Source organism: Eriocheir sinensis, unplaced genomic scaffold (genome assembly GCF_024679095.1).
Source record: "Eriocheir sinensis breed Jianghai 21 unplaced genomic scaffold, ASM2467909v1 Scaffold14, whole genome shotgun sequence".
In the NCBI taxonomy this organism is placed as follows: Eukaryota; Metazoa; Arthropoda; class Malacostraca; order Decapoda; family Varunidae; genus Eriocheir; species Eriocheir sinensis.
The window spans coordinates 408,623-421,635 of NW_026110739.1; positions in this window are offsets into that span (position 1 = coordinate 408,623).

The following is a 13,013-nucleotide window of genomic DNA, read 5'->3' on the forward strand; positions in this document are numbered from 1 at the left end:
ATGTAAATGTGTATAAAAAAATATATACAAAAAAGAAATAGAATAATGTAAAATCCTATCAATATAAATACACAGAATATCAATAAAATAATGTAAATTTGTATGAAAAGAAAGATGCAAAATTCCCATAAAATAGCGCATTTTTTATAAAAATATATATACCAAAATACACATAAAATATTTAAATTTGTATTGAAATAAATATACAAAATGCATATACAGTAAGGTAAATATGTATTGAAAGAGATATTCAAAAATACATATAAAACAAAGCTAATTTGTTTCAAAATATATATACGAATACACATAAAATAACGTAGATTTCTATAGAAATGTATATACAAAATACACATGAAATTATGTAAATACGTATAAAAATGTATATACAAAATACATATCTAGGTAAATTCGTGTCAAAATAAATAAACAAAATATCATGAAATGAATGTGTATTTACATGAAAATAAATAATAGATAATAAATTTGTATGAAATATATATGCAAGATACACATTTTTTATGTGTATTTTGTATATATTTTTATAGAAGTCAACGTTATTTTATGTGTATTCGTATATATATTTTGAAACAAATTTACATTGTTTTATATGTATTTTGCATATCTATTTCAATACAAATTTACTTTACAGTATGTGCATTTTTTATATTTATTTTAATACAAATTTTAATATTTTATGTGTATTTTGGTATATATTTTTATAAAAAATGCGTTATTTTATGGCTATTTTGCATCTTTATTTTCATACAAATTTACATTATTTAATTAATATTCTGTGTATTTATTTTGATACGATTTTACATTATTCTATTTGTGTTTTGTATATATTTTTTTATACATATTTACATTATTTAATTAGTATTTTGTATATATATTTGATACAAATTTACGTTATTTTAAGTGTATATGTTTATATATTTTCATTCAAATTTCCATTATTTTATGTGTATTTTGTATATGTATTTCAATACAAATTTACCTAATTTTATGTGTATTTTGTATATTTATTTTCATACAAATTTAGATTATTTTTGTGTATTTTTGTATATATTTTTATACAAACTTAGGTTATTTTATGAGTATTTTGTATATCTATTTTCATACAAATACACATTCTTTTATTGATATTTTGTTTATTTATTTTTACGAGAATTTAAATTATTTAATGTGTATTTTGTATATATATATTTTTATACGTATTTACATCATTTCATGTGTATTTTGTATATATATTTCTATAGAAATCTACGTTATTTTATGTGTATTCGTATATAGATTTTTAAACAAATTTACGCTTTAATGTGCATTTTGTATATTTTTTCAATACAAATTTACCTTATTGTACGTGCATTTTGTATATTAATTTTAATACAAATTTAATTATTCTATATGTATTTTTGTATATGTATTTTTAAATAAATATGCTTTATTTTATGGGTATTTTGCATCTTTATTTTCATACAAAATTACATTATTTTATTGATATTCTGTGTATTTATTTTGATACGATTTTACATTATTCTATGTGTATTTTGTTTATATTTTTCATTTAATTTAGCTTATTTTATGTGTATTTTGTATATCTATTTATTTTAATACAAAATAAAATATTTTATGTTTTTTCGTATACATATTTTTATAAAAAATGCGTTATTTTATGGGTATTTTGCATCTTAATTTTCATACAAATATACATTATTTTATTAATATTTTCTGTATTTATTTTCATACGATTTTACATTATTTTATTTGTGTTTTGTAAATATTTTTTTATACATATTTACATTATTTGATGTGTTTTTTGTATATATATTTGATACAAATTTACGTTATTTTAAGTCTATATGTTTATATATTTTCATTCAATTTTACATTATTTTATGTGTATTTTGTATATGTATTTCAATACAAATTTACCTAGTTTTATATGTTTTTTGTATATTTATTTTCATATAAGTTTAAATTATTATTGTGTATTTTGTTTATAGTTTTATACAAATTTAGGTTATTTTATGTGTATTTTGTATATCTATTTTCATACAAATACACATTCTTTTCATGATATTTTGTTTATTTATTTTGACAAGAATTAACATTATTTAATGTGTATTTTGTATATATATTTTTATACGTATTTACATTATTTCAAGTGTATTTTGTATATATATTTCTATAGAAATCTGCGTTATTTTATGTGTATTCGTATATATGTATTTTGCATATTTTTTCAATACAAATTTACCTTATTGCATGTGCATTTTGTATATTAATTTTAATACAAATTTGATTAATCTATGTGTATTTTTGTATATGTATTTTTATAAAAATATGCTTTATTTTATGGGTATTTTGCATCTTTATTTTCATACAAATTTACATTATTTTATTGATATTCTGTGTATTTATTTTAATATGATTTTACATTATTCTAAGTATATTTTGTATATATATTTTATATAAAATGTATTTGTTTTCATTTCATACAAATCTACATTATTTTATGTATTTTTTGTACATGTATACACATAAAATATTTAAATTTGTATTGAAATAAATATACAAAATGCACATACAATAAGGTAAACTTGTATTGAAAGAGATATGCAAAAATACATATAAAACAATGTAAATTTGTTTCAAAATATATATACGAATACATATAAAATAACGTAGATTTCTATAAAAATATATATACAAAATACACATAAAATTAAGTAAATACGTATAAAAAAATGTAAACAAAATACACATAAAATAATGTAAACTCGAAACAAAATAAATAAACAAAATACCAATAAAAGAATGTGTATTTGTATAAATATAAATGTACAAAATACACATACAAAATAAACATAAAATAAGGTAAATTTGTAATGAAATATATGTGCAAAATACACATAAAATAATGTAAATTTATATGAAAATATATATACAAATACACATAAAATACCATGAATTTGTATAAACTTATATATTCAAAATAAATATAAAATAATGTAAATGCGTATAAAAATATATATACAAAGTACATATAAAATAATGTAAATTCGTATCAATATAAATCAACAAAATACCAATAAAATAATATATATTTGAATGAAAATAGATTTACAAAATACACATAACATAAATAAAATTTGTATTGAAATATATACAAAAATACATAAAAATAATTTGAGTTTGTATGAAAATAGATATTCAAAATACATATAAAACTAGGTAAATTTCTATTGAAATATATATACAAAATACCCATAAAATATTGTAAATTTGTGTCAAAATATATAAACAAATACACATAAAATAACTTAAAATAACGTAAATATGTATCAAATATATATACAAAAAACACATTAAATAATGTAAATATGTATAAAAAATATATACAAAACATAAATAAAATAATGTAAAATCGTATCAAAATAAATACAGAAACTATTAATAAAATAATGTAAATTTGTATGAAAATTAAGATGCAAAATACCCATAAAATAACACATTTTTTATAAAAATATATATACGAAAAAACACAAAATACTAGATTTTGTATTAAAATAAATAGATATACATTCTTTTATTGGTATTTTGTTTATTTATTTTGTTTCGAATTTACATTATTTTATGTGTATTTTGTTTACATTTTTTTATACGTATTTACTTAATTTTATGTGTATTTTGTATATATATTTTCATAGAAATCTACGTTATTTTATGTGTATTCGTATATATATTTTGAAACAAATTTACATTGTTTTATATGTATTTTTGCATATCTCTTTCAATAGAAGTTTACCTTATTGTATGTGCATTTTGTATATTTATTTCAATACAAATTTAAATATTTTATGTGTATTTTGGTATATATATTTTTATAAGAAATGCGCTGTTTGATGGGAATTTTGCATCTTTATTTTCATACAAATTTGCATTATTTTATTAATATTCGGTGTATTTTTTTTTATACGATTTTACATTATTCTATTTGTTTTTTGTATATATTTTTTTTTATACATATTTACATTATTTAAATGTATCTTGCATATATATTACATACAAATTTATTATCTATTATTTATTTTCATACAAATACACATTCTTTTCATGATATTTTGTTTATTTATCTTGTCACGAATTTACATTACTTAATATGTATTTTATATATATATTTTTATACGTATTTACATAATTTCATGTGTATTTTGTATATATATTTCTATAGAAATCTACGTTATTTTATGTGTATTCGTATATATATTTTGAAATAAATTTACACTGTTTTATTTGTATTTTGCGTTTTTTTTCAATACAGATTTACCTTATTGTATGTGTGCATTTTGTATATTAATTTTAATACAAATTTAATTATTCTATGTGTATTTTTGTATATGTATTTTTAAAAAAAAATATGCTTTATCTTATGGGTATTTTGCATCTTTATTTTCATACAAATTTAAATTATTTTATTGATATTCTGTGTACTTATTTTGATACGATTTTACATTATTCTATGTATAACAAAAATAAATACAGAATACACAAAAATAGATATGCAAAATACATATAAACAATGTAAATTTGTTTCAAAATATATATACGAATACACATGAAATAAGGTAGATTTATATAAAAATATATACAAAATACACATAAAATTAAGTAAATACGTATAAAAAATGTATACAAAATACACATAAAATAATGTAAATTAGTATCAAAATAAATAAACAAAATACCAATAAAGAATGTGTATTTGTATAAATATATATATACAAAATAAACATTAAATAATATAAATTTGTTTAAAACTATACAAAATACACATGAAATGATGTAAATACGTATAAAAATATATATACAAAATACACATTAAATAATGTAAATTCGCGTCAAAATAAATAAACAAAATGTCAGTAAAAGAATGTGTATTTGTATGAAAATAGATATACAAAATACACATAAAATAACCTAAATTTGTATCAAACTATATACAAAAATACACAAAAATATTTTAAATTTGTATGAAAATAAATATACAAAATACACATAAAATTAGGTAAATTTGTATTGAAATACATACACAAAATACACATAAAATAATGTAAATTTGAATGAAAATACATAAACAAATACACTTAAAATAACGTAAATTTGTATAAAAAAATATGTACAAAACACAAATAGAATAATGTAAAATCGTATCAAAATAAATACACAGAATATTAATAAAATAATGTAAATTTGTATGAAAATAAAGAAGCAAAATACCCATAAAATAACGCATTTTTTTTATTTATAAAAATATATATACCAAAAGACACATCAAAAAATTAAATTTGTATTAAAATAAATATACAAAAAACACATACAATAAGGTAAATTTGTATTGAAATAGATATGCAAAATACATATAAAACAGTGTAAATTTGTTTCAAAATATATATACGAATACACATAAAATAACGTAGATTTCTATAAAATATAGAGAAAATACACATAAAATGAAGTAAATACGTATAAAAAAAATGTATACAAAATACACATAAAATAATGTAAATTCGTATCAAAATAAATAAACAAAATAGCAATAAAAGAATGTGTATTTGTATGAATATAAATATACAAAATACACATAAAATAACGTAAATTTATAAAACTGTATACAAAAATACACAGAAGTAATTAAATTTGTATGAAAATATATACAAAATACACACGAAATAAGCTAAGTTTGAATTGAGATATATATATAAAATACATGAAATAAAGTAAATTTGTATCAAAATATTTATACAAATACACATATAATAACGTAAATTTGTATGAAAATATATAAACAAAATACACATTAAATAATGTAAATACGTATAAAAAATATGTACAAAATACACATATAATCATGTAATTCGTGTCAAAATAAATAAACAAAATACCAATAAAATAATATAAATTTGTATGAGTAAACGTGTATGTTGCATATTTTTTCAATACAAATTTACCTTATTATATACGCATTTTGTATATTAATTTTAATACAAATTTAATTATTCGATGTGTATTTTTGTATCTGTATTTTTATAAACATATGCTTTATTTTTTGGGTATTTTGCATCTTTATTTTCATACAAATTTACATTATTTTACTGATATTCTGCTCATTCATTTTGATACGAATTGACATTATTCTATGAGTATTTTGTATATATTTTTCATACAAATTTACGTTATTTTATGTTTAAAAATATGTACAAAATACACATATAATCATGTAATTCGTATCAAAATAAATAAACAAAATACCAATAAAATAATATAAATTTGTATGAGTAAACGTGTATGTTGCATATTTTTTCAATACAAATTTACCTTATTATATACGCATTTTGTATATTAATTTTAATACAAATTTAGTTATTCGATGTGTATTTTTGTATCTGTATTTTTATAAACATATGCTTTATTTTTTGGGTATTTTGCATCTTTATTATCATACAAATTTACATTATTTTATTGATATTCTGCTCATTCATTTTGATACGAATTGACATTATTTTATGTGTATTTTGTATATATTTTTCATACAAATTTACGTTATTTTATGTGTATTTGTTTATATATTTTGACACAAATTTACAATATTTTATGGGTATTTTGTATAAACATTTCAAAAGAAATTTACCTAGTTTTATGTGTATTTTGTATATCTATTTTCATACAAACTCAAATTATTTCTATGTATTTTTGTATATATTTTAATACAAATTTTAGTTATGTTATGTGTATTTTATAAATTTATTTTCATTCAAATATATATTATTTTATTGGTGTTTTGTTGATTTATATTGATACGAATTTACATAATTTTATATGTACTTTGTATATATATTTTTATACGCTTTTACATTATTTAATATTTATTTTGAATATATATTTTTATACAAATTCATGGTATTTTATGTGTATTTGTATATATATTTTATATAAATTTACATTATTTTATGTGTATTTTGTACATATATTTTTTTTACAAATCTACCTTATTTTATGTTTATTTTGTATGTGTATTTTGTATATTTATATTTATCCAAATACACATTCTTTTATTGGTATTTTGTTTATTTATTTTAATTCGAATTTACATTATTTTATGTGTATTTTGTATACATTTTTTTATACGTATTTACTTAATTTTAGGTGTATTTTGTATATATATTTTTATAGAAATCTACGTTTTTTTATTTGTATTCGTATATATATTTTGAAATTTTATATGTATTTTTGCATATCTCTTTCAATACAAATTTACCTTATTGTATGTGCATTTTGTATATTTATTTCAATGCAAATTTAAATATTTTATGTGTATTTTGGTATATATATTTTTATAAGAAATGCGCTATTTTATTGGAATTTTGCATCTTTATTTTCATACAAATTTACATTATTTTATTAATATTCGGTGTATTTATTTTGACAATTTCATTATTCATTTGTTTTTTTGTATATATATTTTTTATATTTACATTATTTAAGTGTATCTTGCATATATATTTCCTTCATTTATTATCTATTATTTATTTCATTGCAAATACACATTCTTTTTCATGATATTTTGTTTATTTATTTTGACACAATTTACCTAGATATTATTTTGTATATATATACATATTTCATGTGTATTTTGTATATATATTTTATAAAATCACGTTATTTTATGTGTATTCGTATATATATTTTGAAACAAATTTGCTTTGTTTATATGTATTTTGAATATCTCTTTTAATACAAATTTACCTTATTGTATAAGCATTTTGTATATTTATTTTAATACAAATTTAAATATTTTAAGTGTATTTTGGTATATATATTTTTATAAAAATGCGATAATTTTTGAATTTTGCATCTTTATTTTCATACAAATTTACATTATTTTATTGATATTCTGAGTATTTATTTTGATACGATTTTACATTATTCTATTTGTTTTGTATATATTTTTTATACACATTTACATTATTTAATGTGTATCTTGCATATATATTTTATACAAATCTACGTTATTTTAAGTGTATTTGTTTTTATATTTTCATTCAAATTTACATTTATTTATTGAAATTACATTATTTTCATGTATTTTGTATTTTTATACGTATTTACCAATTTATGTGTATTTGTATATATATTTTATGAAATCCGTTTTTATTTGTATTCATATATATTTTGAAACAAATTACTATTTTATATTTTGCATATCACTTTATATAAATTACCTTAATGTATATTGCATTTTGTATATTTATTTCAGTAAATATAAATATTTTATGTATTAAGTAAATATATTTTAAATGCATATTTTATAGAATTTTTGCATCTTTATTTTCTAATTTACATTATTTATTAATATTGTGTATTTAATTTGTTGATATTACATTTATTCTGTTGTTTTTGTTATACTTTTTATACATACATTATTCAATATTATATCTTACATATATATTTTATACAGTGGCATTATCCTGTATCTGTTTTCTTTAAATACATTCTTTCCTTGTCTTTTGTTTATTTATTTTGACACAATTTACATTATTTGATATGTATTTTGTATATATTTTCCTTGTGTTACATATTTCATATATTGTTTTGTATATATATTTCCTATAAGCTCCTACTTATTTTATATTGTATTCATATATATGTTTTGAAACAGATTTACATTATTTTTTATAGCATTTTGAATGTCTCTTTCAATACCTTAAATATCTCTTTCAATACATATGTCACTAGTCTTTTGTATATAATTTTATAAATCTACGTTATTTATATTGTATTCTCATTGTATATCTTTGAAACAAATTTACATTGTTTTATATGTATTTTTGCATATCTATTTCAATACAAAATTACCTTGTATGTGTTTTTTATTTATTTAATACAAATTTCAATTTTTTGATGTATTTAATTTTAAATTTTATAAATACGTTATTTTATGGTATTTTAGCTGCTGTTTTGTAAATCTAGTATTTTATTAATATTCTGTATATTTATTTCGATACGATTTTACATTATTCTATTTGTGTTTTGTACATACCTCTGGGTACGTTGTTTTAAGTGTATTTGTTTATGTATTTTCATTCAAGTACATTATTTTATATTAGATTTTTGTATATATTTCAATAAATTTACCTAATTTTATGTATTTTGAAAATGTTATTTTCCTTTAAATTCTAATATTTGTGTGTATTTTACACATATAGTTTAGTATAAATTTAGGTTATTTTAATATGTATTTTATCTATTTTCATACAAATACACATTCTTCCTAATGATATTTGTTTTATTTATTTTGACATGAATTTTATGTGAATTTATTTTCATTCATACAATTACATTATTATATATTATGTTTTGACATGTATTTAAGCTAAATTTAACTAATTATATGTATTTTGTATATCATTTTCATACAAATTGAAATTTTTTGTTTTTTATATATTTTATTAAAATTTTCGTGATCTTATAAAAATATATACAAAAACACATAAATATTTAAATTGCATTAAATAAATATATGAATACTGCCTAATAAAATAAATTTAATATTGAAAAATAAATACGCCATAAACATTGTTCATAATATATATATACAGACACAAATAAAACGTAAATTTCTACAAATATTCTATACAAATTTGCCAATAAATAAATAACTTATTTAATTATGTATATTTTTGTGTATTTATTTTCATACAAGTTTAAATTATTTTATGTATATTTTTGTATATAGTTTTGTACAAATTCGATTTATTTATATGTATTTTATATCTATTTTCCTTTAAATACATTCTTTATAAATATTTAGTTTATTTCATTTTGACACAATTAACATTATTTAATGTGTATTTTATTTATATATATTTTATATACTTGCATTATTTCAAGTGTGTACATATATATTTCTATGAAGTCTGCGTTATTTATGTGTATTCGTATATATTTTTGAAACAAATTTACATTGTTTATGTATTTTACATATTTTTTCATCTAAATTTACTGTATTGTATGTAGGCGTATATTACTTTAATAAATTTAGTTAATCTATATGCCTTTTTGTGTATGTTTTATAAAATTTGCTTTTATTTATACATGATATTTGCATCTTTATTTTCATGCAAATTTGTGTACAATATTCTATATTTATTGATAATTTTGACCTATTCTATATTATTTTGTATATATATTTTATATAAAATACATTTATTTTCATTTCTTACAAATCTACAGTATTATTTGTTTTTTGTATGTAGTTAAATAAATTTAACTAATTATTTTTTGTATGTCTGTTGTATATTTCCTAAATTTATATTTATAGTATTCATTATATATATATTTTGATACAAATTTACATTATTAATGTATTTTGCATATCTATTTCAATACAAATTTACTTTGTACATGCATTTGTATATTTTATTTTATTTAAAATTTAATTATTTTTATGTGTTTGTATATATATTTTTTAGCAAATATAGGTATTATATGGATATTTTACATCTTTATTTTCCATACAAATTTATTATTTATTGATATTCTCTTTATTTATTTGATACGTTAATACTATATTGTTTTGTATATATTTTTATATATATTTCATTATTTAATATTAATTTTATATACTTTATCTAAAAGTACATTATTTGTGTATTGTTTATATATTTTCATACATATTTTTCTTATGTTTTGTATAAAATATTACTACCATGTTAAATTATTTATGTATTATTTTGTATATATACATTTTCTTAAAAAATTACGTTATTTTTATTGTATATATTTTATTCTTTTATACAAATTCATGTTATTTTAATATTTATATATATATATATATCTATATATATATATATATATATATATATGTATATATATATATATATATATATATATATATATATATATATATATTTTTCTATTTAAATTACATATTTTTATGTTTATTTTGTATATTTATTCAATTTATATTATTTTATGTATATTTATTATTGTGTTGCAAATAAATATCTACATTGTATATTTTTCATCCATTATTATTTTATTAATTATTTCTTAATTTAATTAGATAATTTAGATTATTCTAGGTAACACATGTATATTTTATACTCATTACATTATCTATTATTATTGTTTTCTTGTATATATTTTATGCAAAATTCATCTAATGTTCATTTTATTTTATATATTTTTAAATTGCGTTATTTACATATATATATTCCCCCGTAATTTACATTATTTATATGCATTTGTATATTATATTTATCCTAAATACATTCTTTATTAATTATATTGTTTATTTACATTTATACAATTTATTGTTTTAGTATATTTGTATACATTATTTTATACATGTTACCATTTATACATATTTTGCATGTATTTTATAAAATCCCCGTTATTTATAGTATTCGTATATATATTTAGGCTCAAATTACATTATTTTATATATTTCACTATCTATTTCAATACAAGTTACACCCATTATGTATTTGTATATTTATTTTAATACAAGTTCAAATATTTTATTGTATTTTTGGGTATCAATGATTTTATAAAAATGTATTTATTTATAAATTATTTGCTTCTATTTTATTACTATATGTACTTTAGTATATATATTTTTATACATACATTATTTAATATTTATTTTGGGCATAATTTTTATAAGTTCTAATTATTTGTGTTTTATATATATATTTTATATCTTTACATTATTAGCATGTGTTTTTATATTTCTTCACAAATCTATTATTTTATGTTTTATTTGTATATTTGTATATTTAACATCCAAATACAATTCTTTAATATTTTGTTTATTTATTTAATTCAATTACTGCAGCTATTTTATTTTGTATACATTTTTTATACGTATTTACTTTAATTTTATATGTATTTTATATATTTAAAAGCAAATCTACGTTTTTCTTCATATTCATTATTTGAAACAAATTTACATTGTTTTATATGTATTTTTATCTCTTTCCATACAAATTTACTGTATTGTATATTGCATTTATATTTCATTTAGTACAAATTAAATATATGTATATTTTAGTATATATATTTTTATAAAATACATATTTTATGATTTTTGCATCTTTATTTCCTTTCAATTGCATTAGCTATTAATATAATTGTATTTTATTTTTAAATGCATTTTACATTATTCTATTTGTTTTTGTATGCACCTGCATGTTCATTATGTGTATCTTACATATATTTTATAATTTATTATCTATTTTCATACAATATTTATTCTTTTATGATATTTTGTTTATTTATTTGGCAGGTACATTATTTGATATGTATTTTGTATATATATATTTTATACATGTTACTATAATTTCACTTAAGTATTTTGTATATATATATTTCTAAATCACACATTTTATGTGTTCGTATATATATTTTAGAATAAATTACATTATTTTGTATGTATTTTGAATATCTGTTTAATACAAATTTACCTATTATAGGATTTTGTATGTATTTCAATACAAATTAAAAGTATTTTATTTAGATATATATATACTTTTATAAAAAATACTGATAATTTTTGAATTTGCATCTTGTTTCTAGCTGTTAATTATTTATTGATATTCTGTGTATTTGATACGATACGATTTTACATTAATCTATATATTTTTGTATATGTTTTTATACACACATTTACATTATTTAATGTGTATCTTGCATATATATTTATACAATTTACAGTTATTTAAGTGTATTTCTTATATATTTTCATTCAAATTTTACATTGTTGATGTGTATTTTGTATATGTATTTCCTTCTATGATTACTAATTTTATGTATTTTTCTTCTTTAAACAAATTTAAATTATTTTGTGATATATATATATAGTTTACTTGATTGGAGTTATTTATAATATTTTGTTATACATTATTTAATTATTAATGTTTTATTATATATTTATAATATAATATGCT